The sequence below is a fragment of the Aedes aegypti genome, chromosome 2 (assembly GCF_002204515.2).
Source record: "Aedes aegypti strain LVP_AGWG chromosome 2, AaegL5.0 Primary Assembly, whole genome shotgun sequence".
Lineage (NCBI taxonomy): Eukaryota > Metazoa > Arthropoda > Insecta > Diptera > Culicidae > Aedes > Aedes aegypti.
In genome coordinates, this window is record NC_035108.1 from 315658590 (window position 1) to 315685505 (window position 26916).

Here is a 26916-nt window from a genome sequence, read left to right on the forward strand (position 1 = left end):
CAACATCTAGTTTGCCACGCGCTGACTGCTTGAGTACCGGTCCTCAAAGTGTCAAATAAATTTAATATCATCCACTACAACATGGCATCGAACAAACAATGAAAAGATACAATTAAAGGTGATAATAAACTAATTCAGTTTTGTGAGAACAGTGCCATTAGCGTTCTACTACTAATATTTCTATTGTGGCAACCGACGACAGCGACCGGTGGTACTTAAGAGGTCGAACGGATTTACAGACAATCCTGAAGAAGCAGCGGAAGAACTGGCGAAGTATTACAGCGAGAGATCGGCGATTTCAAGCTATCCTCCATCGTTCCAGATGGCGAAATCGGCAGCTGAACGGGAGTCCATGGATTTTTCGCCCAACACCGGCGATGTGTATAACATCGACATCACCCTAGCCGAACTTCTGTGGGCTCTCGACAAAGGGCGAGGCTCCTCAACAGGGGATGATTCTATAGGGTACCCTCTTCTTCAACGTCTCCCTCTGTCTGTGAAGATGACGCTTCTTGAGGTCTTCAATGGAATCTGGCGAAGTGGCGAGTTCCTTGCCAGCTGGCGGAATGCTATCGTCGTTCCCATCCCGAAACCTAACTGCCAGGATTCCGGACCGGCTGCCTTCCGGCCAATATCGCTCACCAGCTGCATGGCGAAGCTTTTCGAGCGTATAATCAATCGTTGTTTAATTACAGAGTTAGAGTCGAGCGGTCGACTTGACAAGCGCCAGCACGCCTTTCATACAGGACGTGGCACCGACACCTACTTTGCCGAGCTGGAGAGATCGCTTCCAAATATCGACGAACACTGCCTCATAGCCTCCTTAGATCTGTCGAAGGCGTATGATACGACCTGGCGGCACGGGATTGTTCGCACTTTAAAGTCATGGCGAATACGTGGTCGAATGATAAACATCCTTAAAAGTTTTCTCTCTGAGCGGACGTTTCAGGTGTCTGTAGGAGGACATTTGTCCCCCCAACACCAGCTTGAGAATGGGGTACCACAGGGTTCCGTGTTATCCGTAACACTGTTCCTCGTCGCGATGCAACCCATTTTCCGAATCATACCGGTGGGTGTAGAAGTTCTTTTGTATGCTGACGACATTCTCCTCGTTGTACGCGGAGCGAAAACCGAAGAATTGCACCGAAAACTACAGGCCGCTGTGAAAGCGGTTGACAAGTGGGCAAAGAGCGTAGGTTTCGGTATATCTGCGACAAGGTCGAATTGCTTTTATTGCAGTCCGAATGCGCGTCGAGAACCGGCAAAAGAGATAACTTTCGATCGAACAGCCGTTCCGAGGACCAATCGTCTGAGAATCTTAGGCATTACCCTGGATCAGACACTTACATTTAAGCCCCACTGCATAAAGAAAGCGTGCGAGTCGCGATTACGTATACTGCAAATGATCGGTGCCAAATTGCCCCGTGGAAATCGTTCTTCCCTACTGCAGGTTGGATCGGCACTGGTCACCTCGAAGCTGATCTTCTGGATCGGACTGGTAAGTCGAGGAGGACCAGCATCTCTACAGATACTCGCCCCGGCGTACAAGAAAATGGTCCGGTATGCTTCCGGAGCGTTCGTGACCAGTCTAATCAACTCAGTCATGGCTGAAGTGGGTACTTTACCGTTCGACCTTCTGACGGCACAGTCTACAGCGCGGACGGCCATTCGAATCGCAGCAAAAAGTTCTGATAACTACAACCTTCCTCTTATCCGCCGTATATCAGACCGTTTGGTTGAACTTTCGGGAACAGCGCTTCCTAATGTCAGCCACCTTGTACGACAGAGCGCCCGCGAGTGGCATGCGCGAAAACCGACGATAGTTTGGGATGTTAAGAGGAGCATTAGAGCCGGTGACCCAACGGAAAAAGTCCGCCCGGTTGTGCAACATCTGCTTTCGACGCGCTTCCATCAATCGACCGTGGTATACACCGATGGTTCCAAGTCCCAGAACACGGTAGGTGCTGCTTGGCATACTACAGGTCTGGCTGGTTTGTACAGTTTACCGGAGCAGTGTAGTGTCTTTCCCGCAGAAGCCTACGCCTTAAAAATGGCAATCTCAATTCCGAACGTACCTAGAGCGTTGGTGATCCTTACGGATTCGGCAAGTTGCCTCCAAGCGCTGGAGGCGGGTAAATCCAAGCACCCCTGGATTCAGGAAATTGAGCGAACAGCAAGGACCAAGTCGATCAGATTCTGCTGGATCCCTGGACATGCAGGTATCAGCGGCAACAGCGAAGCCGACCGACTAGCCTATGAGGCTAGGAGGCAACCGGTCATCGATACCCCTCTACCAGGAGAGCATTGAGAGCTGTCAAGCAGCTAATACGGTGCAAATGGGATGACCAGTGGTTCAACACTCGTGATTCGAAGCTTCGGGAAGTGAAGCAAGATACGCTTCGTTGGACGGAACTCGGAAGCGCAGCTGACCAGCGTGTGCTTACACGGCTGAGGATCGGTCATACGCGGCTTACCCATACATTTTTGCTTAAAAGAGAACCCCCACCAACCTGCGAATGTTGTGGAACAACGGTGGACGTGCGACATTTAATTCTGCAATGCAGAAAATATGAAAGGGAGAGGGAGCAGAACAATGTGAGCACGACAAGCTTGAGAGACGCCCTAACGAATGAAGAAGAAGCAACGAAAAATTTATTAAAGTTTCTACATGAAACAGGGCTTTACAAAAAATTGTAATGAAACAAGAATTGTTTTATGAATTGTAAATTTAAAACCACATCAGTTCGACACAAATGCACCCTGGTTTAAAGTGTCGTTAATACACAAAAAAAAAATCAGAATGAATCTTTTGGCAATCTGTCAACTGCAATCGATAGCTAGGATGCCAGAACTTGTTTAACCTTCCTTAGTCCCTAACAAAAAGTTACAAATTGTGACTTAGGGTCGTTTTCGACCCGAAAATTCAAACAGCTCGCAAAAATCAGTGTGTTGAACGAATTTAGTTCTGTTGGGCTCAAATGAAGGGCACACATGTCTAGTTTCAGAAACCCTCCCGGAGATCCGGGAATCTGCTACATCTGAAAAATGTCCCTTTAGAGACTCTTACTTTGACGACCTGTAGTTTCATAACTAAACAAGTAATCTGAACCGTCCTCATATTGTTGAATAGGTATTCACGTGGACTGTGAATAGAGACTCTCAAATCACTTAGAATTCATACTACCCGGTTCCGGAAACCCGGAACATCCGAAAAGTAAGTTTCCATCGCTGTTCTGTATACGTAATTCACATTTGTACTATTGTGTTGATGGATATTTTGGCATAACTTTTTTCTGTAATAAGGAACCAATTACCGGAGTACATTCCCTGAAAAATTCGGTCCATGCGGAACCGGTTCCTGGAGTCCCGGGAGGTGGCCAATCTGGACAATTCGATGAAATCACTCAGATTTGAACCCCAAAACCAAATGAATTGTGTCCAATTCTTTACGATTTTGCCAACAGAATGAATGGATGGTTATTCTGGTCCGTTTGGAGCACCGGAATGGCCACCGGGAAACCCGTAATATGGAACCACAAAGTCTTAGCACCAAGAGTAGGCATGCGACGGCTCAATCTTCATGATTTTGAATCCCTTTTCAATTATTGATGAATGACCACTTTGGTTCTTCTGACCCACCGAAATAACCGAGGAATGACCAACGGTGATACCCACATTGTGGGACATTTCAGTTTTTGTACCATAACTAGGCATGCGACGGCTCAATCTTCAAGATTTTGAATACCTGTGACTCTTCTAGTTTAATTATAGATAAATGGCCACTTTAGTTCTTCTGGGCCACCGAGATAACCCAGCAATGTCCACCGGAGATACCCGTATTGTGGAACATTTCAGTTTTTGTACCAAAACTAGGCATGCGACGGCTCAATTTTCATGATTTTGAAAACCTGTGACTTTTCTAGTTCAATTATTGATGAATGAGTGGTGACGGTTCTCACAAAACCGATGCAACTGCGCAAATCTGCAGTGCTTTCTTTCTGGTATTACAACAGCTAGTCCATATTGGTACAGCATATAACATGGCTTCCCAAAAAAATTGTTGGAAGATCAAAAGTTTGTACTTAAAACAAAATTTTTTGATTAACCGTTAATTAATGGATAAAGAAATTTTATTTATCTCCTTTTAAAGAAATTTATTAAACCCCTCTCATCGTGACAACATGTCTACTTGAAGGTTTCAAATGAAGAGCTTTTGGTTTATGTGGAAATATAATAAGTAAAGTTTTTTTTTTCCTTGAGGAACACCAGCCCTTACAGGAAGTCTGAAAGGCTTGGAGTTCTGATAACTAATATTGAATGAACGATTTGACGGATAACTTTGGATTATTCTAACAATGTAATTATTTTTTTTTTTATTTTACAATCAGGCCTTCATGTCAAACATTGTTGAGTGCTTTTTCTATGTCCAGAAGGGCAAGACCAGTAGAATAGCCTTCAGATATGTTGGAACGAATCAAATTTGTTACACATAAAAGTTGATGAGTGATCGAATGTCCATGGCAGAGTCCAAACTGTTCATTGGCAAAAAAAAATATTTTTTTTTGTTGTGGACCATCATTCTTATAATTATGTTGATTTTGTTATGTCTTTCCGTTCGGAGTAGGACTCTATGTATGGACCAGCTCCTAAAAACTAAGCAACATATATCTCAAGCCTCTACGCATCTATCAATAAATTATGTTTTGCCTTGAGAACTACAACTCATTCCCTTCATCGTATTTATATTCATTAATTTAACCTTAATAGCTCAGCACAGGCACATTTCTATCTAGTCATTTATCGACAATTATACTATGATTTGTTCCGTTTCACTAGTCACTAAATGATTGTAGCGGAAAAGCTAGAAGCTCTTCTATGAGATCGATTTTCGGAGAGTGGGGAAGTCATGAAGATTATCTAGAAGATTTCAATCTTCTGCAAGCTTTCTTGTGCAGAAAAAAAAACACATAAGAAAAATCACATAACGATGCTCGTTTGTTATCGTATTCGGTGGGAACAGAATGGAATTTGATTTTGAATGTTTCGTTCGATTGAGAAAAACGATATATATTCCATCGATGTATCATCGGTTATATAGTACAGTTAGCTCTCCCTTACTCGATATTCCGTATCTCGATATCGAGTTAGAGAACCATAGTAAAAGTTGGTTTTCATGGCTAACTCGATGGTCCCTTGAAACGCAGTTGCACTGCTTTTGTGTTCTGTAACTCGATACCTCCCTAACTCGATGGTCCCTTCAATATCGAGTAAGGGAGAGATGACTGTATATTTTGAACTCATTTAAAATATCTCCTCAACTTACCTTCAATTATCCTGTGATTCAGTTTTCCATCACTGTTTTGTCGAATTTCCTGCAAAATCGAAATAGAATGTGAATTTAGTGTAGATATACAAGCTTCAGTTAAAATATAGATTTTTTCCTAGAACAGCGACAACGACAATCATTGAAAAACAATCAGATAGGAAACCACACTTGGAAAGAAGGTGTAGAATATTCGAACAGTCTCGAAATCGAAACAAATTAAAATTGACAGCAGATAGGTTGCAGCAAGACCGGAAGTGCGAGGAAAACATCAAGATAGCTCAGAGAAAGCAGGTCAGTGGACACAAACCATTATTTCAATTAGGTACCTTCGTGTTCTTTGCCATGACAGGAGAAAAATGGTCTTTTGGCTTGATGTAGCGTGAGCATGATGGTCCCAATAAGAAATTTATACATTGTTCAAATTCATTTTGTTTCATTCGGTTGCAAAACCATTTCGGTGGAGCTCATCGAAACGAGTAATATCATCTTTGGAAATGAATTTTTGGATCCAGTGAACTGGCATTAACATTATCCTAACTCTAACTAACGTTTATTTCAAATGTCTTTGCTTTTAATTATCTGAGGCTCAATCGCGATTAACGCTTTACGAATTCATTCATACAATTAATTTGTTTGTACTTATATACAATTACACAACGAAACAAAATAATAGTTTACTCTACTAGTTGCAGAATGATGATTTTTACAACACGAGTCGTACATTTGTTCAACGAGGTTTGCCAGAGTATATAAATGCAAAACTTTAGAGATAGAAACACCAATAAGCAATCAAATAATATTATCAGTTGTACAGATTACACACAACGACATCGAACACACAGCATCAAACTTACAGCCAGTTTATACACACTGTTACTGGACGGCACAGCTGAACTTAACGCAGAGACACCTGGAAGGTAATAGTCGAAGCATCAGATACAAGTTTTCAGCGATTCTCTCTCCTCATTCAAAAGCTCTCTCATTCGCGGATAAGCAGCTCCCAAAGAGTGCATAAACAAACCAACTCTCACGGAGCCGAACGAGAAGAGCACAAAACAATGCACGCTTTGCTCACACACACCAAATCTCAATGCTCCCACATGTTGCGCCTTGGGGCATGAAAGAGCAAATCAGAGAAACCAAAACAAAACAGAACTCACCTCGCTTTCCGAACGGCTTCGGCAAACAGGTTGTACAACGGTTGCACTGAGACACCAGTTCCGGTCCAGCCGGAAGGCACACCACAGTTCCCATCCTCGTCGTTTGCGTCTGTTTTTTCGTCTTCGTTTCCTATTTACCAATGGAAGCCTGTTCCAGGGAAGCTTCTTAATCCGATTGTCAAAGCCGGGGGAAGCACACAGGAATCGTATTATGTGGATAAATTTGATAGATGCTAGATTAGAGATTATTGATTCTTCGTTCCGTCCATTCTCGTTGTAGGTTTATTTCGTCCAAAAAGCGGCCAGACCATCATCAGCGCAGACTGGTGACGGGGAAAAAATCCTCACCGGAAACCGGCTGCTGTTGGTTCTCTTTGTGTAGGATACGGACTTTCCATCCAGGCAGAGGATTATCTGGAAAAATGTATTCGGAAAAGAGTGAAAAAAAATTGTCACACAAGAAGAGATTTCAGTTGACAAAGGATATCAACGCGTGCACGTTGCGCCACGGGAAATGTTTGCGTAAAGTATTAAATTTTCACTAGAAGAATAACGGCTTTGAATATGGGTAGAGGATTTGTTTAATCATTTATCTCTCAGTCCTATTTTTATCCTATTGAAACATAAACGAATAAAGCCTCGTTATTCTCACATATTTTATGGAAACAGCACATTAGCCTTTAACTTATCTCGCGTTCGATATGATATTGAGAAATTAAAGAGTTATGGTTTCCCTTTGACTAATTACATAAATTATTCAGATGCCTTTATACTTTTGTGTGCATCTCCCTGCAAGAAGTCTGTAAAAATTCTTAACATTTCAAAATCTCTTGCAAGACGTTCATGTCCCTTGCAGTTGCTCAATATTGTATGGCACATAAGGTAATACAGCAAAATCTATAATGCTAATAAAAATCAATGATCAGTTTTTCGGATCTTCATTAAGATTTTTATAAGGCTGCATTTCCATTTCCTTGTTGAAAGCTTTCATTTTTAAAACAGGTACTGGCACCCGTCGGCCGTGACTATATACTGTATTATGTTTTCTTTATCTTTCAATCATGTTTGAAAAAATGTTTAAGTGTTTTTTGATTCATCTGATATGGCATTGGTCACCCATATAAATTATAATCTGCAAATTTGAAAAATATCTCTCAATTTTCGAAAAATCTCAACTTTTATTAGCTCGTGAATATAAGAAGTAGAGGCACCAGTCATGCAATTGAAAATTTTCCAACGTTAAATGTTTATTAGAACTTCTTGCTAGCAAGGACATTGCGATCAATGATTATCCCGCTGATCAATGTTAGGCAGCTCGTTTTACGGTATTGTAAAACGGGGAATCATTAATCAGCGAAGTGACATTGATTGGAACGAACCTTTTCATGAAAATAACCAACATTTTCGTTGAAAAATTATCTATACATGACTGGTGCTTCTATTTCTTATAATCGTGAGCTTATTAATATATCGCGCAAATTGAGTTTTGTTTATGCGTGAATTTTCCAACTCTTTTTTTTTTTGTATGGTATTCAGTTGGAGCTGCCTGACAGCTTAACTTGTCAAGGCTGAACCCTCGGTCTGGCTTTTGCCAAGTTTCCCCTCTACCAGGACCAATACTCAGACGGACTAGGCAATGGCGCCCACATGAACACTGTTTTTTTTATTAGTATTGTGACGTGGTAGTTTTTGAAAAGTACCCATATTCCCTTGCTTCTGAGAAAAGGAAGCATTGTGAAAATCAGCAGCTCCATTAGAATTTGTTTGAAATAGTAGTGTAGAATTTGTTTGAAATAGTAGTGCATTACTAATACTGTCTAGTCGAAATGGTTTTGAATAATTTGTCATTCAAGTGCTATTCTGATTACTATTGTCTTTTACGTAAGATTAGAGTCTTAAATGTCAAGTCTTAACAAAATTAGGCTGTTTAGTAGTAGTTCTAGTTAATTTCATTTTTGTTGTTAAAAATATTTATTGGTCATTACGTTCATATATCCTTAAAGAAAAAAGTCGCTTTCCTTGTCTGTTCAACAATTTTTCGAAACTAGCAAGTGTACCCTAATGATCGATCTCAGCGTCTTACTTTCCATAGTCATTTTTATAGTGAATATTGAAGAGTAAAGTTACCTTAGGCTTCTATTACAGTCTCCTACAAGATTCACTTTTCGGTGGCAAATGCAATGCTTCACAACGCCTACTTTCTACTTGTAAATTTTGCAAAAATGAAGCTGGAATTAGATTATTTATACCGCTGTTACAAAAGAGGTATTTCTTATTATGGCAATGTAAAAACCATATTAAAATAAGATTGTCGCCACTCATTTCTACTCAGTGAATCTACTAGTCATTTTCCTAAGAGTTCCTAAGTATTCCCTACGTCGTATATGATAACGATGTATCTAGCTAGCTAATAGTAAGAGTGGCTACGGATCATTCTGGTTAGCAAAAGGCAAACTGAACGTCACCAATAGTATTAATGTCCACTTCGAATAGATTAATTATTTGAAATGGGCATCAATTCTACCAATGACGCAGAATGTCCGTTGGATCACATCAGAGATATTATTGCGTTTATGCCATATGAATTATGACGCGGCTTAAAGCAAAAAATGCCAAAATGTGATAACATTACTACAGGTTACGCCTTTGGTTTCCATCATATGGGCTAATGGATTATGCCCTCCCATCGCGGCAAGGTCGCATAACCAAGGGGAGGGGTGCGTGAATTTTCCAACTCTTTGAAACAATAATGACATGCATGGTAATGGATGACATTAACAAAGATGCATGCTTCACTTGAGTTCCGGAAATAATATATGCAATGAGTAGGTTATTTTTTACTGAAACTTGAAGTGCTGAAAACGATTCCATTTGTTTTATAAGTTTGTTATATTCAGCGAAATTAACGAAGTACTAGACTGCCCATAAGGGCATAACTATCCCATGTGGAAAAGTAGGCAAATATAGCGCTTAAAGTTTGAATTTTGTGTTCTCATACAAATGTTCATATTTTTAAAGCACTTTTCTGCATGCCATATTCATTTAGTATTACCACACAGATGAATCTGTTTGCTCCTGTTGATTAGCAAAAAATATAAACTTGAACACAATTCACGTTTTGTAGATATTATTTCAATCAATCATTCATATAAGTCTTTATGTCTTTATTTTTCAATTTGGGACTGCACTACACACTTAAATTAGAATGCCGACCTCAGCTGTGCCAATCGAGGTTAAAGTTCGATGCTAAGCAAAAGTGACGTTTGCTGTCAGTGACACCTAAGCATGCTGCTATAAACAAACCTGATTTTTGGCTGTTCGGAACTCGGTAAAAGAATGAAAATCAGCCAAGCTTAACTGAGTATGTAATTTCAAACTTTCCCACAACATTTCCAAACAAAGTGCGTTAAATTTTACATGCAGAGTGATAACATGATTGTTGCGGTGAAAAAAGGTGTTGATTCAAAAATCAACTTGAGACACTAATGCTTTTATGGTTAGTATAAATAATGATTTCACTAGGAAGTTGCTAACCTTAAGGCGTATTTCGGGTTAAGTGTATTTTAAATTTTGAAATAAATCAAGAATTAAATGGCTTGAGATGACTCAAGAGTTCAACTACATATTCGGCTTCAGGAGCCATGAATTAAGTTGGAAACGATATTTTAAACATCACTGAACATTATCTACATGGGTGATCAATATTACCCAAAACCTTCAGAAAGCAAAATACAATGATTACTCGCGACCATTAGTTGTTTATTGTAAAACAAAATTTAAAATATAGAACATTTGAATTTTCAAATCAAAATTTTTAAGAAATTTCCTCAAACTGATCAATGTTAATCCGGTTTACGGTACCATATATTTAAGAAAAATTGATAGTTTTGTGATGTTGGTGTTTGCTGAGAAAATGGCAATTTCTTTGAGTATAATGAGAAATTGTGAACAAGCCCATTTTTTGATAAAACATAGGTATTTTTTTGCGTGATATGCCTCATGTTTTCCTAGGGACACATAGCAAACTTATTGGCACCGTATAGAGAAAGGATAAAACTTTCATATAAAACTAAAAAAAATGGAGGTAATTTTGAATTTTGGTAGAAAAACAGTTTTTTCACCATGCGCGCACCGCTCGTTTTGAATTCTGAGGTCACCATCTGGCAGCAGAGAAAAAACTGAGTAAGATAGGTAATAAAACCTAGGTGAGCAATGGTATTTAACCTATGAAATGAACGATTTTCTAAATCATGTTCTACGATTTTGACGTATATGGCGAGTGTAATCAATGAAAACATCATTGTTTGTACAATAAAGGAACAAGTTTTCAATCGTTTATGTTTTCTTCAAGTCTAGTGAAAAATAAGAGTATAAATTTAAGTGAATATATCTAGCGGCCATCTTGGATTTTGATGCCATCTTAATTTTAAGTAGTAGAATGAGTTTTTCACCTTGTTAGCACTTGTTGTATTTTAAAGGATACCGTATCGCTTACTCTTCTTGTTCTTTTTTCTTGGCATTTCGTTCCTTTTGGAACAGTACCGTAATCCGATTGTACGACATTTCCCAGAATGACGTTCCCCAGAACGACATTCCCCAGAACGCCATTCCCCAGAATTGGACATTCCCCAGAAAACCATTCCCCAGAATGGGACATTCCCCAGAAAAAAAAATAACAATAGATCTTTGAGGTGTTCAAATCCAAGAAAATGGTTAATAGTAAATAGTGAATGCATCTAACTGGAAAATTCGAGGAAAATCATAATTTTCATAGGTAAAACATTTTCGTATTGTTTTTTTTTTAACGGTAGGACTTTCGGTTTGTTGCAGTCTTTCATTTATTGAATGGAGAATCTTTAAATCAAAAATTCTTTAAAATTAACCACCTATGGTCGGAAATGTAATTCGAACCATTTGGACGATTTTTATATTTTTTGAAGATTTTCTCGCCGAAAAAGTTAAAATTTAGCGTGACATCATATGTGCACCATCCCTAATTATTTAGACAATAAACCTAGGAAGAACAGCATATGTTCAAAAGAAGGGAGAATATGCCATGAAAGCCGAAAAATAAATTCCATTAATTTACTTTGTGACATATTACACTACACCAATCTCCCTTCGAAAGTACAATTAGAAAGAACAACCAATTTTAAAAGAAGGAAGAATAACTATGAAAACAAAAAAACAATAGCTTGGATCAAGTTTGATCATAAAACACAGTATGGCATATGTAGGAACAGCTTACCCGAGCAGGTGGAAAAAGCTGACCAAGATCATATTTTGTTGTTCTAAAATAATTACTGACGATCATAATCAGCTATTGGTTTGTTGGAGATAAGAGATAAAAGATCAAAAATAATATCAAAAATTAATATGAAGAAGTATTGAACAATATCTTATCAAGATATTATAAGATCAAAACAACATCTGGCAAACTCTTGATTAACCAACAAATCAATATTAAAATATGATCTGACAGATGGCGAAGAATAAAAATAATCATAAAGCCGACAATCAGGGTCGAACCCTCGACCTTCAGATCTATACGCAGAAGTGCTACTTAGTCTGCTATACCTCCCCGATGGAAGACGAGGAAAATAAGAGTATCATGTTTTTCGCTTTCTGAGACTTCTTTTTGCTCCTAGTCGTTGCCCCGACGTCTCACTGTTTAGTCCGACCATTTTGCGTTTTGTTCCATGTCAAAGAACTAATTTTGATCTTGTTTACATATTTCCAGATGTTGAGCTATAGCGCTGAGATTCATAAAATTTTCGAACATCTTTTCAATATCAAATTGAGATATGCGATCATAATTTGTTCGTTTCGAGATGTGATTTTGATTTTTCCGTCTGCCCGGGTATGTTAAACGGTTGAGCTACTTTTCCTCGAATGTCGGTTTCCCAAATGTCGTTTTCCCGAACGCCAGTTCCCAGAATGCCAGTGCCCCGAACAACCCGTTTCCCCGAATAGCCTAGTTTCCGAAAAGTTTTTAGCTCTTATAATTATCGTAACTTTTGTGTTTCGAGGTGGTAACGAACCGGTCATCTAATATGCACCCTTCTTCACTTGATTGGCGGTTCTTTCGAGTTTCACCATCATTGGCATTTTTGGCAAGATATATTTAATCGAGGATGACGTTCAAATCTATATTATCTTCTTCTTTTAATTGCTAATCATTCATTCTAGTTCAGCACCCAGTCCTTAAAGACTTTTCTTGCACCTGTTTGAACTGCATTACTATTAGGGGAAACGGGTCATTCGGAGAGGTGGCATTCAGGGAAATGATATTCAGGGAAACGACAGTAGCACAATTATGAAATTAGTTAAGACACAATTAACAAAATTTTTAAACAACATTTTCCTCCTAAGATTATGGTTGGGTCTGCCAATGAACCACTTAGCCACAAAACCACCTCTTTCCCCCTTCGTGATTTTTTGACCGCATAAACTTTTTGAAATTTGTATGCCATAGAAGACCAAGTGATTTATGGACGGCAGCTTAGATGGTTTGTCTGAGAAAAAGGAAGCAAACACTCGCCGTTCAAAAGATTTTTTAACTCAATTCCGATTTTATTCGTTTGAGATCCATAATAATGAATTTGACAAAATAATATTTTGGGTGAATTGACGTCTGTGTCCAGAATTCGAAGCTTCTGGGAATTCGAATCAATTCAGTAGGTACATTTCTTAACGACAAAAAAACTAAACTACCAATTTTTTTCCACTCTTTACAAACGTATAAAACCCATTCTGGGGAATGTCCTATTCTGGGGAATGGTTTTCTGGGGAATGTCCCATTCTGGGGAATGGATTTCTGGGAAATGTCCCATTCTGGGGAATGGGTTTCTGGGGAACGTCATTCTGGGGAATGTCGTTCTGGGGTTTGACTTTCTGGGAAATGTCCTACAACCCCGTAATCCGGTGTAACATTGATCATTTTTCTGAATGTTTCTTTAATATTTCGTTTGAAAATGCAAATGTAGCAAATTTTTTATATTTTTAAAACAAGTACTGCCCCCCCATAGCTCGAGACTATATACTGTATTTTGTTAATTGAAAGATTTAAGCATGCTAAAAAAATGTTTTAGGCGATTTTTTGAATTATCTGATATGGGGTAACATTGATCACATATATAAACAAAGTTCGGTAATACTGAAAATGGCGTTACTTACTTAAACCATGGCCCCTGAAGCCGGATATGAAGGCCAAACGCTTACAAGTCATTTACTTTTTGAGTTATTTTAAAATCAAAAACACCTCGAACCACGGAATACGCCTAAAGGTAGGCAATTTCCTAAGGGAATTCTACATTCTTAACAGTAATTCGGTAATGTTGCCTAATTGAGCATACTTATAAAAGTTTTGACAACGGAATCGTTTTCGGCGATGCCATTTTTAGTAAGAATCACATTTTCCTTGCTTATATTGTTTGCAGAACTTGTGTGAGACGCGAATCTTCGGTAGTGTCATCCTTAACAATTAAAGTCATTATTTCAAAAAGTTGATAAATTTACGTATAAGGTGAACTCAATTTTCTCAAAAACATTAACTTTCATTAGAATATAAGAATATATGAATATAAGAAAGAGAAGCACCATTCATAATTTGGAAATGTTTCATCAATAAATGATAATACGTACTTTTGATGAGATGAGTCATGCCGACCAATGTTACCCCCGCTGATCAATGATACCCCGGATTACGGTACCTGCTTCTCAGCTTAATTCGTTATTAAAACAGTTGATTAAATACGAATTTTCTTTTGTAATGCATACTTGTTACCATAATGATCTTCAAGTTCAGGAATAGCTTTCATTCTTTAATTTATTTGGTTCAAAACCATTGATGGATGCCACAAAGTTTGCTATGTGTTCCAAGGGAAATATGAGACATATCGCGTGAAGAAATACCTAAGATTTATCAAAAAATGGGCATTTTCACAAACTGTTTAGCTAGCTGGCGTACGAGGTGCCCATCAATTTGGAAAAACCGAAAGTAACACCCTTTTTTTAATTTCTTTATTAGTATTACTCCAAACATTACATTCATTTCTTATATATATGTGTTCTGTGTTATTAGACAACACTATCATCCTAATTTGGTAAAACAAATTTAAGATTTTATTAACATTTTGTTAACATTTCATTTGCCGCGGATTTCCATTTGAAATCTATTTACTGGCATGTTTGTTTCACCCAGCCATCTATTTGGTTTACTCATCTTCCGGTATTATGCTACTTATTCGGGTGGCCCAATTGAACACAAAAGTGAGTATACTTTTACATTCACAGATAGAATAATAGAAAATACTTTAAGCATTGTTTAAAAAAAAGATTAGAGCCAAAATAAATATAAGTGGATTCTTTCCAATTCAAATTTCTCAACACTGGTGCTACTGTAAAAATCTTGTGTACCGTATTTCTACCGATCATCTCGCTCAGATGTTACACAAAGACGCTATGCCTTTAAGTTATTGCGTTGGCTTTTTATGTTCGTTTGTTGTTTTGGAGCGCTGTAGAGTATTATCTATAGCACTATTTCCAAGCTTCTGTAAGCCTCAGTTTTCAGATGTTTGTGCTTAACTTGTGAGAATATCACAAAATACGGTCAATCGTCTCCTGGACCATACATTGTTATTGCGGAATCGGAAGGAGACAATCTCCAAATATCCAAATTGGCAAAGTTGGTGGCTCACGACTTTGGCAGAGCCTATGTGAAAGCGTTACCGTTGTCACGTAGGAAGACAAAATTCCTCATGGCTTCAGCTGAAGCAGCGAATGAGTTATCTACCAAGCAATACGGTGCGGTTAAATGGAACGTTCCCCAAAGGCTAGTCGAATGCTTGGGGGTGGCTTATCTCGAAGACGTCGATGATGAGGACTTGGATTTTCTAACATCTTTTGAGAAATCCAAATGTTACCAAACCGGCAATCCCGAAGTGATCGAGGTTAGACGCATGCAGAAGAGAGGTGATAGAGGTCCAATACCACTAGCATTGGCGGTTATCACGTTCGCTGGGAATACTATTCCTTCACACGTCGAATTGGATAACGTTTTGTATCCCGTTCGGCAATACAATTATCCGGTAAGACAATGCCGACAGTGTTGGAGATTCGGCCACGTGATGAAACAATGCAAAAGCAATCGTAGATGTAATTCATGCCAATCCGAAAGTGTGGACGAGGATCACGAATGTGTTGGTGGGCCTGTCTGCGTTAACTGCTCCGGAGATCACAGAGCCAACGACAGCAAGAAATGTCCCACTATCAACAAAAAACGGGAAGAGGAGAAGAAAAGGCAATCAAGTTTTTCGCAAGGGAAGACTGACTGGTTTGCTGCTCTATCTCCGACTACTGAGGTTGTAGATGTGGAGAACACATCTACTCAACAAAGCCTCAATACAAGCAGTACTCAGCGTACTGTAGAATCTATCTCAGCCACAACTGAAGAAGCGTCAACATCGTGCACAACAGAATATGCAAGAGCGTTAGGAGCTAACGACGAAGAGGCAGCAAGCATGAAGCGTAAGAGCTCGGAGAAGCACTGTATCAGTGATGATGAGGCGTACCCACCATTGAAAGTACGATCCACTGTAGTAGTGGATACCATCGTCAGCAGCGACGATGATCAAATCGAAGAAGGGGAGTCCTCAGGCTCTCTTCAAACAAGTTTTGATGCGGGAGAGGGAAGCATGGGCGAAGAGTTCTCCGATTTGGGCTCTCCGAGTGCGATCGGAAACATACACCGTTTTCTGATGACTGATCAAAGTAGTGGAGGGGAGATTGATTCTCCCAACCGTTTATGAAATTCGACAAGAACAACACTACGTCCCTTATACCTCTAAAGTTTCTCCAGTGGAACTGTAGAGGTATCAAGAAAAAACATGCCTCACTAGTAAACCTCACAAACACTCACGACATAGCTGTAATACTACTTTCGGAAACACATTTAGATCCGTCTATGCAATTTCAACTGAAAGGGTTCAAGATTATGAGGAAAGATAATCAGAGCAACTCTAGAGGTGTTTTGATAGCCGTCAACGAACACATGAACCCCGTTCCCTGTCATCTCAATGGACCTGCTGGGATCGACGTTGTTGGTTGTTCAATCAACAGTTCTAGTGGAGTTATAACAATAATTTCAATTTACATTCATCCAAATTCCACAATAAACGCAAGGGAGCTAGAACTATTCCTTAACTCTATCCCCAAACCATTCATAGTGGGTGGAGATTGGAATGCAAAGCACTCACTTTGGGGTAATGCAGAAAACGATAGGAGGGGCAACGTTGTTTACGACGTTCTGGAATCGCTAGGGTTGGTCGTCCTTAACAATGGAAATCACACTAGATTCGACCGATCAAGAGCCTCTAGTGCCATCGATATAACAGTTTCATCAGCGGATATCAGCTTATGCTTCACTTGGGACACGTTGAATAATCCCTTCAGTAGTGATCATGTGCCGATTGTGTTCGAGATGGAGTTTTCTTCGTGTAATACTGGGAATGCTAGAGCTTATCACCGCATAGATTGGGAGTCTTACTCAGTAGAAGTCTTGAGAAGAATTGATTCTTTGAGGTGTGAGAGTTTTGACGATTTTTGCAATATTATCCGAGAAAGCATAGCATCTATTACATCAGTGAAAAATGTAAACCCCGGGAGGAAAATTCCGCAACCGTGGTGGGATTCTGAACTACAGACGAAAGTGGTGCAAGTACGCGATACTTTTCAGAGGTGGAAACGTAGTGGTTATTCAAGAATTTTGTACGAGTGTTATCAAGCATGTGACAAAGAGTTCAAGCAAATGGTCAAAATTAAAAAACGTGAAGCGTGGAAAAAATTTTGTGATTCTTTAGACAGTGAGACATCATTACCTACGCTGTGGCGGATGGCCCGCAAATTCAAAGGAAGACACAGTTGTGGTAATCCTCCAAGAGATCCTGAAATGATGGATGAACTGCTACAAAGACTGGCCCCTTCGTCTACTCTAGAACCAGTGCATCCTAGTCTGCCTCTAGTGTTGGATGGCGTGGATCAAGGTTATTTTTCCATTCAAGACCTGAACAGAGTGCTAGAAGAAACAAGTGATTCATCGCCTGGTATTGATGAAATATCATACGCCGCTTTGCGGAAGCTTCCTGCTGCTGCCAGAACAGTGTTGCTAAGAATTTATAATGAAATTTTCGTCACAGGAGTCATTCCTGAGAGTTGGAAAATATTCAACATTGTGCCGATTTTAAAACCTGGCCAAAGATCCGATTTGGCCAAATCGTACAGACCGATTGCGCTAGCGTCTTGTTTTAGAAAAGTTATGGAGTTACTGATTAAAGATAGGATCGATTGGATTATGAAATCGGAAGATATCTTCTCGGAGAACATCTGCGGATTCCGCAAAGGCAAGGGTACGCAGGATGCCCTATATTCAGTAATTAACATCGCTCGTGAAGCCATAACAAACCGTGGTCATGCGCTGTTGTGTATGCTAGACATAAAAAGTGCTTACGACTGTGTCAACATCAACAAATTGGCTGATGAACTTTTACGCTGGCGAATACCAGTCGAACTGGTACGAATTATCTATTGGCTATTTCGGGAACGAAGATTAATTGTGCAAATCAATAAAAGTGATGCCCAAATGCGGACTACTTGGTTAGGGCTCCCTCAAGGTTCTCCGCTGAGTCCATTGTGCTTTAATATATATATAAACCATGTAGTACAAAATGCGACAGCCAGAGAGGGGATTGTTCTAGTCAGCTTTGCGGATGATTTTTCGTTGGTGACATCTGGAAGGGATATTGCCACCAGTGTGCATGTAATGCAACAAGGGTTGGATGGAGTAGTGTGTGATCTCATGAACATCGGTTTGGAGCTATCGCCGTCAAAGTGTTGTACATTGTTATTTGCTTCACGTAAACCCGTATACGACCCGAAGCTGATCATCGGTAATCAAGAAATTCCTCACGAATACAACGTCAAGTTGTTGGGGCTGTATTTGACTTCAACTCTCTCCTGGAACGCCCACGTACATTACGTAAAGCGACGAGTGTCTCCATACATCAATTTTCTTCGGAGTGTAGCGGGTCAAACATGGGGCTCTCACCCCTCAATACTATTGAAGATCTATAAATCATGTATTAGACCAATACTAGAATATGGATCAATATTTTTTGCGGATTGTCCAGAGTGGATCTCCATCCAATTAGATCGAATACAGTGGCAATGTATTAGAATCTGTATTGGGTCCACAAAAACGACTCATACGCAGTCCTTAGAAGTACTGAGTGGAATTGTTCCACTGAAGATCAGGCGGGGGTTAGCAGCAGAGAACTTCGTGAGAAAGAGATTCTCTTTTCGTAGATGGCACGAGAAGTACGCAATACCAGTAATGGATCGGAATGATTCGTCATCTGCTATCAATAGAAGTATTCTGTTGATGAGAGACACATTAGCAGACAACACCCTGTTACTTGATCGGCTGCCTTGCTATTTATACGAAAGAGAAGTTAAACACTATATGCCAAGAGTCGATCTGTCCGTTCGAGAGAAGCCAACAAATGTGGACCAAACATGGAATGAGCATGTTCAGGATATTTTATCCGCTAAGTACGATGGATATGTGTGTGTTGCCTCGGATGGATCCAAATGGGAAGATGATGTAGGAGCTGCCGTTACATCTGACTGTCTCGAAGAAGCTATTATAAAGAAACTCCCAAAGTACGCCTCCGTGTACAGTGCAGAAATGTTCGGGCTACTCTGTGCCGTGCAATGTTTAGTGGAACAAGATACCAGGAAGTTCGTTATCCTAACGGACAGTATGAGCAGTCTAATCAGCCTTCAAAGTAACAGCATAGCTAGTTCTACTCCGATGTTGTGGTTCAAGATCCGGAACAAACTAAAACAGTTGTGGGATGCAGGATATGAAGTCACCTTGCTGTGGGTGCCTGCTCATAAAGGAGTGACGCTCAACGAAGAAGCAGACAAGGCGGCAAAAGAAGCGGCTATACGTGGTCAAACTGACCCAGCAAACATCTACAGCAGGAATATTCGGTTGAGCTCGAGCTCAAGTGGTATGAGCAAATGGCAAGAGAAATGGAACTGCAGTGACAAGGGAAGATTCTGCCACAACATACTATCAGTTGTCTCCACAGTACCATGGTTCTCGGAGCTGGATTTCTCACGTCGTGAAGTGGTGATTTTATGCAAACTAATTGCGAACCATTCCCGATTGCCTTCCCATCTCTACAGAAACGGAATAATAGACTCTCCTGAGTGCAACTGTGGGGCAGCAAATGCCTCTCCAAATCATATTTTTTTTGAGTGTACACAATACGAAAATTCTGAACTGAGACAGCAATTATGGAGAACGGTACGGCGAAGAAACGTTCCTCCAGATATAGAAACTATTCTTAAAAGAAGAAACATTAGTATAATGAAGTGTTTATGCGAATTTATAATTGCTAGCGAAATCGATTTGTAGACATTATATTTAGATTAATTTAAAGTACAAAGCTTGGCTGTAAAGGTGAAAAACAGGGGCCAGATTTAGCAATAAAAAAACTTAAAAAAAAAAAAAAAAAATCGTGATCATTTTTTTTATTACAACATGATCAATCAGATATGGAATGATGATCAAATATGGAATTGATGATGAGATATGGAATTTACCTATTTTATACATGATAAGCCTAAAACAAGGCCCACAAAAACATTGAGTTTGACAAGATTTGTGACTGACCCATTATCCATGTTTTGTGAATGCATTTATGTTGCCAAAGTTGAACAGTGCCAAAATCGAACAGTACAGTTGTCAATATTAAACCGTGCCAAAAATTTCGTCTTACACTCCTGAATGGTATCCAAAAGAAAAACTTGGAAACATTCTTCGGTGCATTTCTAGAGAAACCTTCGAAGGAATTCGTGATCAAAATTCTAAGGTATCACTTGAAGGAGTATCCGTTGCATGCTAACACTTAACTCAAATTAATTGGTATGTCCCATACATCAGAATAGAATTCCACGCTTACTCATGTATGAAACAGTATCCCTGCAGCACGACCATGAATAATGATACAATTTTTCTTCGTCATTTAAGAAGACCTTTCCATTCTTCTCTGAGCGTGATTTTTTCCCTATAGATTACGTCTTCAGCCCAACGGCATTTTCATTTTTTATCGCTTCGCACCATTCGTATCCTCCGCCGCGCCGATCCATTTCTTCAGGGTAAGCTATCGATTACAACTCTGTCCCATCGAGACCCCGTTGGCACTTCACCGCCACAGCCACTGACTGGCGGGGCACCATGGGACAGAAACCCACATTGACCAAATTTTTTGGAACTCTGGGGAGTTTTTAACTTCCAACATTTTGTCCCACAATCGCTCTGGAGATGCATTACAGAGGTTTCATACCTTCGATAAGACTAATTTTAACGGTATTGAATATGATCAAGATAACTAACAACTTATCTAATCTAAATGTATCGATCCTACGTTTTTGGCATACGAAATTTAACACTTTGAACCACACTATGATTTTGACTTTTATAACGTTTAATTTTCAGTATTACAAAACGACGTAAGTAAGATTTTTAACTTTCGCATCCTTACCACCGCTCTATTATATGGAGAGACAAAGTGACTTAACCACGATAAAAAAAAGCACAACTTGAGTCAATCTTATCATTTTGTTGGTAAGTTTTTGTGGGAATTGAAGTAAATAATGAAAATTGTGCTTGTTATTCAGTGGAACCGCATGCAGAGCAAGACACAAGCTAGGATGGTGGCTTTCCTCATACATACATTTAATTGCTTTTGAAGAAATAAATTTTGATCTAGAAGAGCGGAACTGGTAAAGTTTTTTTTTTATTTTTTAAACGAACAAAAATAAAATAATTCAAATGTAAATGTAAAATGTCATGAACATTTCAATGGTCTAGATAAATTTTGAGTTATCAAGATCAAATTTCATACCGTCAAAGTAAAGTTCTGATTCACCCAAAATAATTTGCTGATGGCAACGTTCTTCTCCGAAACTTTCCCAGAGCGCTAGATATTTTGACCAACCAAAGTAGTATTCTTCCCCATAGTGCGACGGTACCGCGGTGGAATGTATCCGTCTGGAAGCATGCGAGCTCCCGTAACAAGCGCACCAACGAACGGGCTCGACTGCCTGCGGTTTTGATGATTTAATGTTTGGCAGTGGCAATTAATCAGGGCGCCCCAACTGCAGCAGCAACAGCAACCTCAGAACCAGTCAACCGCCCGACCAGCCGACCGAACCGGAGAGTAGCCCACTGACCGTGAATTGATCGCACTTATTGTGGTCTGTCGTCCACCTGACCGGAGATAATCGGCGCTACGGATGGCAATTATCCTTTTGGCCTTTTTGGTTTCGCGATTTTGCATTGATGACGACAACGACGGGCGCGTGACAGTGAACTATACTGTAAACTGTATCGGGCACGATGAGGTGGGCACTGCATGGAACACTGTGTACAGTATTGAACAAAGTTTTTGCAATTTTTTCGATATTACATACAAAATGGCCAGCTTTGGTAAACTAAACAACAGCTATTGAAATTCTTTTCTGAAGTAACAGCAGCACGTTAGACATAACTTGAATTTTAACATGTATTGCTGTTCGCGTTTGACGAGCAAATCCAACCTAACTGGGCTTCAAATGTGGCAATACAAAGTAACCTAATTATACTTAGCAACCATGTTCCATATCACCGCCAACCTAGCAAAGAAAATTAATCGTTGACTTCGTCTTTCTTGTTAAAAATCTTACCGCGATTGGTGTTCCTGCATTTGATTTTTGAATTTCAAAAGCACACAACACTATATTTTTGAGTACTTTTTTCCAATCACGATCACGATTTACTAAAGTAAATTTTTGACGAAAATTTATCAGAAAACTTGAACTAAACTTTCTCATCTCATCTTAATTCATAACTTTACAAAACATACAATAAAGCTGTCCTTAAATGGTTTGAGTTATATCAAATATTGAAATTTGTCAGTCCGTTTTTGCCGTTATGTTGAGATCCAAGTTATGACTGGTAAACTGTGAAAATTTCATATCAATCGATCCATAAATAACTTAGATCCAGCCCTCGAAATTTATATGGAGAATCAAAAAAGTTGCAAATGTATTGTCGAATACTGTACATCGGGACATGGGGAGGATCAACTTGATTCGATGCATCTAGTTGCGTGAGAAGCAAATAAGATGTAAAATGTCTGGACGTGATGTCAAGGTTTTGCTCTACTTTTTTTAATCAACTTCTTCACTCAATTACTATGAGAAGTTAGCCATGACTTGAAGGTATCGCTCATGAGCCATTTTATAATACTCTAGGGGACGGTAGGTCACAATGAAACAGATTGTTCCATGACATTCTCAATAAATTAGAGTTATAACAAGATAACAAACTTGAATGTTCAGTGATGATCTAGTGGATAACAATTATTAACCAAGGCCGTATTGTGTACAAGACAACTTATTTGAAATTTGGCAACACTGATCACGGAATATAAGTTAATCGCATTCTGAAGCCACCGCTAGACGACACACTCGAATGTTTGGGAAATGTTGAATGAAATGAGTTGTCATGTAGGTTCAATGCCATTAATGATAAATGACGAAATATTTGTATATGTAACACAACACTGCAAATTAAAAAAGTTCCATATATCAAGGGGCCCAGATAGCCGTAGCGGTAAACGCGTCGTTATTCAGCATGACCATGCTGAGGGTCGTGGGTTCGAATCCCGCTGGTCGAGGATCTTTTCGTAAAGGAAATTTTCTCGATTCCCAGGGCATAGAGTATCTTCGTACTTGCCACACGATATACACATGCAAAAATAGTCAATCGGCAAAGAAAGCTCTCAGTTAATAACTGTGGAAGTGCTCATAAGACACTAATCTGAAAAGCAGGCTTTGTCCCAGTTGGGACGTAACGCCAGAAAGAAGAAGAAGATATCAAGTCAGTTGCGAGACAGAGATGTTGGAAGTTCAGCTAAATACGAAAGAGTTTTGTTGAGAGTTCAGTATTTGGGCTTTATTTTCATAATCGGAAGGTTTTAAAATATTCCATCGGTGATAATTTATTTTTTTCCACTTTTAAGCTATTTTTTCAAATACTGCCCATAAAAATCACATTTTCTTACGCATGACAGCCCATACAAAATTTAAGGAAAAAAATCAACGATAGAATATTTTATAACCTTTCGATTCCGAAATAATAGATCAAATTCTGATCTCAAGCGGGAAAAAAATCCGAGGTGCATTCGAGCATCATAATCTGCTGGTTTAAACATAGCGTGCCTCACTGAAGTTTGAAATAAAAAAATGGCAGGAAAAATCAAAGTATTTCTGATCTGATGAAAGATAGAAAACATGTACCTGCTTAACAAACATTGGGTCGCATTAATAAAAAGCGTATAACTCTACTACATGTAGCATTAGACTGGCCCACCTTAGTATGGGTAAAAAAAAAAAGTTGTATAATTCCACGGGGCACCCGCCAGGATTATTCTTTAGGGTTAGAAGAAGACTTCCTGAAAGTTTCAGCTCATTTGGTCGTTCCATGAGCTGGCGCAATTGGATTGAAGTTAATATGGGATTTTCAGCTCCAACATATAGGAAACAACACATCATCTCCTGTTTGAGTCAGGAAAATTGTTGATCGCGTTCAATTGACCCCAGAATGTCAAAAACACTACTTGATACTATAGCAAACAATATTGTAGAAGGTTGTATGATGATTAAAATTAATAAAGTTGGTGTTTTAACTATCTGAAGTAGATTTGCAATATTGCTTAGTATTCCTTCAACTTAGCTGGGTGGTAGCCACTAAGCGCATCATAGCCACCTATGACGCTGGGCGAGCTGCGGCACAAGGTGCATGCACATGTGTGATTGTACGGGAGTGCTGATCTAAGCCTAACTTTCAACAACTGAAAGCTTAATGAAAATGAGCTTAAATCCAGATACAACCTTCGGCAACTATGTTCATTAGCGTATCAACTAGTGAATTTGTCATTCTGGGCTCAATTGAACGCGATTCACTAGTGTACGAGACGAAACAGTGACATAGGGTCAATTTTCAATATATTTGAGACGAATATTCCATACAAACTTTGAATTGAATGCGCCAGCTGGGGGAGCAACCAAATGAGTTGAAATTTTGAGAGAGCTTTTTTCTTACCCTAAGGCACATATCGTCCCCTTGATGCTACAACTAGATAACTCGAAATTTGAAATTTTTGACTTCAATATGCCAAAACATTTTTATTAATTAGATCTGTAAAATACCTACAGCTCATAAGCGTGTGATTCAAAATACACAAGTTAAAGTTTATTTTTCAACCATATCCTCTGCGATTAACCGTCACCTTGTAAAACGGTCATATTTTCAAAGTGGCACATCCCAAAATTTTGATTTTCGAGTTATCTAGTTGTAGCATTAAGGGGACGATATCTAGGGGGTGCCCCGTTGAATTTTACAACTTTTTTGTTTAAGGGCCAGTCTAATGTAGCATCCACTCAAAAACAAAATCTAAAAGGTTTAGTACACTTTTGTATGAATATAAAACCTTTCGTACATGTACGTACTGCTTATAACAAATACAAACATAATTGTAGAATAAAGTATTTGTCTAAAGTCCATTCTTGATCTCTTATAAGCGGTTTTTTCACCACCGCTTAAGCCTTAAACCTAGTTTAACTATATGGGTAAACGTAGTTCATGGCTTAAGCGAAGGTGAAGAAATTGGCCTTTAATGTATTTTCCTTGTAAATCGGTTTTCTAGACCAACTATTTTTTGAACTATTTTTAATTTTGTATAACGTTGTCAAAATTTCGATTATTATCAAAGTTGAATGTATGTACCTCGGATTTTTTATACGAGGATCAGCATCCCAACAAAACTTTCAAACCCTGAAAGTTTCAAATTTTTCTGTAATTGGGATTGTTTAAACTCTAAGGGTTTTTTTTATTAAAGACATTTTACATCATTTGGTGCATTTATGTCTGAGAAAAAAATAGCTTTGAGGGTGTATCTCATACTAAATTCCAAAAATATAAAACCCTATTTTGTAGCTAAAACTGACACATACAAAATGCAAGGGAAATGTTTCACAGATTTAATATTTTTGACCTTCCTATTACGAAACCTTAGCCTTATTATCGAGATTTCAACACCGTATGTATAAGACTCGTAAAAACTGAGTTTCGTGATCTACCATAAAGTCAAAAGCATGATATGGTGGAGATGAATTAAAACCACCTCTTAGTATTTAAGAACACAAAAAAATGATTTAAAATGAACATTCTATCGATTGGTCTTAACCAACGATAAACTTTTCAGGGCGATTCTTTTTTGGTCTATAAATTTATTCTCTTAAAAATTCTAGATTTGGCTTGGTAGAAACCGTGTTCTAAAGTAATAAAAAAATAGTTCATCACTGTAAAGACTTAACTGACATTATAGATTTCTCTTCAGTGATCCTTTTTTTTTCTTACTAATAACTTCGCCAAGTTGAAAAAATGTATTATTTCTTGCTTATTCAGCAAGATGTAGTGATTCTTTATAATACAGTACAAAAAATTGATAAAAAAGTGAATCAGTTATAATGCAAAGGGAACAACAATGTAAAATAAATCAATCAATATAAATAAGCCCTAATGAAGAATCATTGTCGACTTTAAGGCATTGGTACAAATGTTCAAAATTATCTCCGTTGAGCACGATATGAAAACCGTTGGTCTAATATATTGCCTTCTACATATTATTAGAATTTAGAATTAAGACAGGAATAGTGGTCTTATGGCTACCGCTTCTATCTACAACTCTTAATATATCACAGTTGATCTATCACAGTTCATGGCATTTGATAGAACCCGAGACGGACAGAAAGAAACCGTTTCCCTACGCTTCCATTCTTTCATTATTATAGCACGCTTTCATTATTCATTTACGTCTGATACATAGGCTGTCTGCTAACCAAACCAGCAAGCCTCTCCGCCAATAAAATAACTTTAAAAGCTCAATATGATGCCTTTGAGTTTTTTTTCTACAATTTCTTAGAATTTATTCTGATTTATGTATTCTCTCTGAGCCCATAGTAACTGTTCAGGAATTATATTATTTTAGAATCACTTCAAAAGTATTTTTATTTTATGTCTTGTAACATCCAACCTTCTCAAAAAATCCCGTTTTTTATTTTTTTTTTATGAAATGCAATTTGTGATTATTCAATAAACAATTTCTATAAAATTTTCTGAGAACTCGTCCTAATAGAGAGAACTTTTTTTGGAATTTCTTTCAGAAATAAAATACTGTCAAATGAATACCGATTCAACGTCAAATCTGGATTTTTAAGAGAACAACGGAATTACAGATGTGTTTTTTTATCGGAGAT

The 26916-nt window shown here is 38.6% G+C and overlaps 1 long non-coding RNA gene across 1 annotated transcript; it reads left to right on the forward strand.

The window, feature by feature from the left end:
- The first annotated feature begins 6488 nt into the window (after positions 1-6488).
- LOC110676732 lies at positions 6489-7157 on the forward strand. Its single transcript, XR_002500672.1, has 2 exons — positions 6489-6699; positions 6767-7157. It is a non-coding gene; the product is annotated as an uncharacterized LOC110676732 (long non-coding RNA).
- Positions 7158-26916: the final 19759 nt, after the last annotated feature.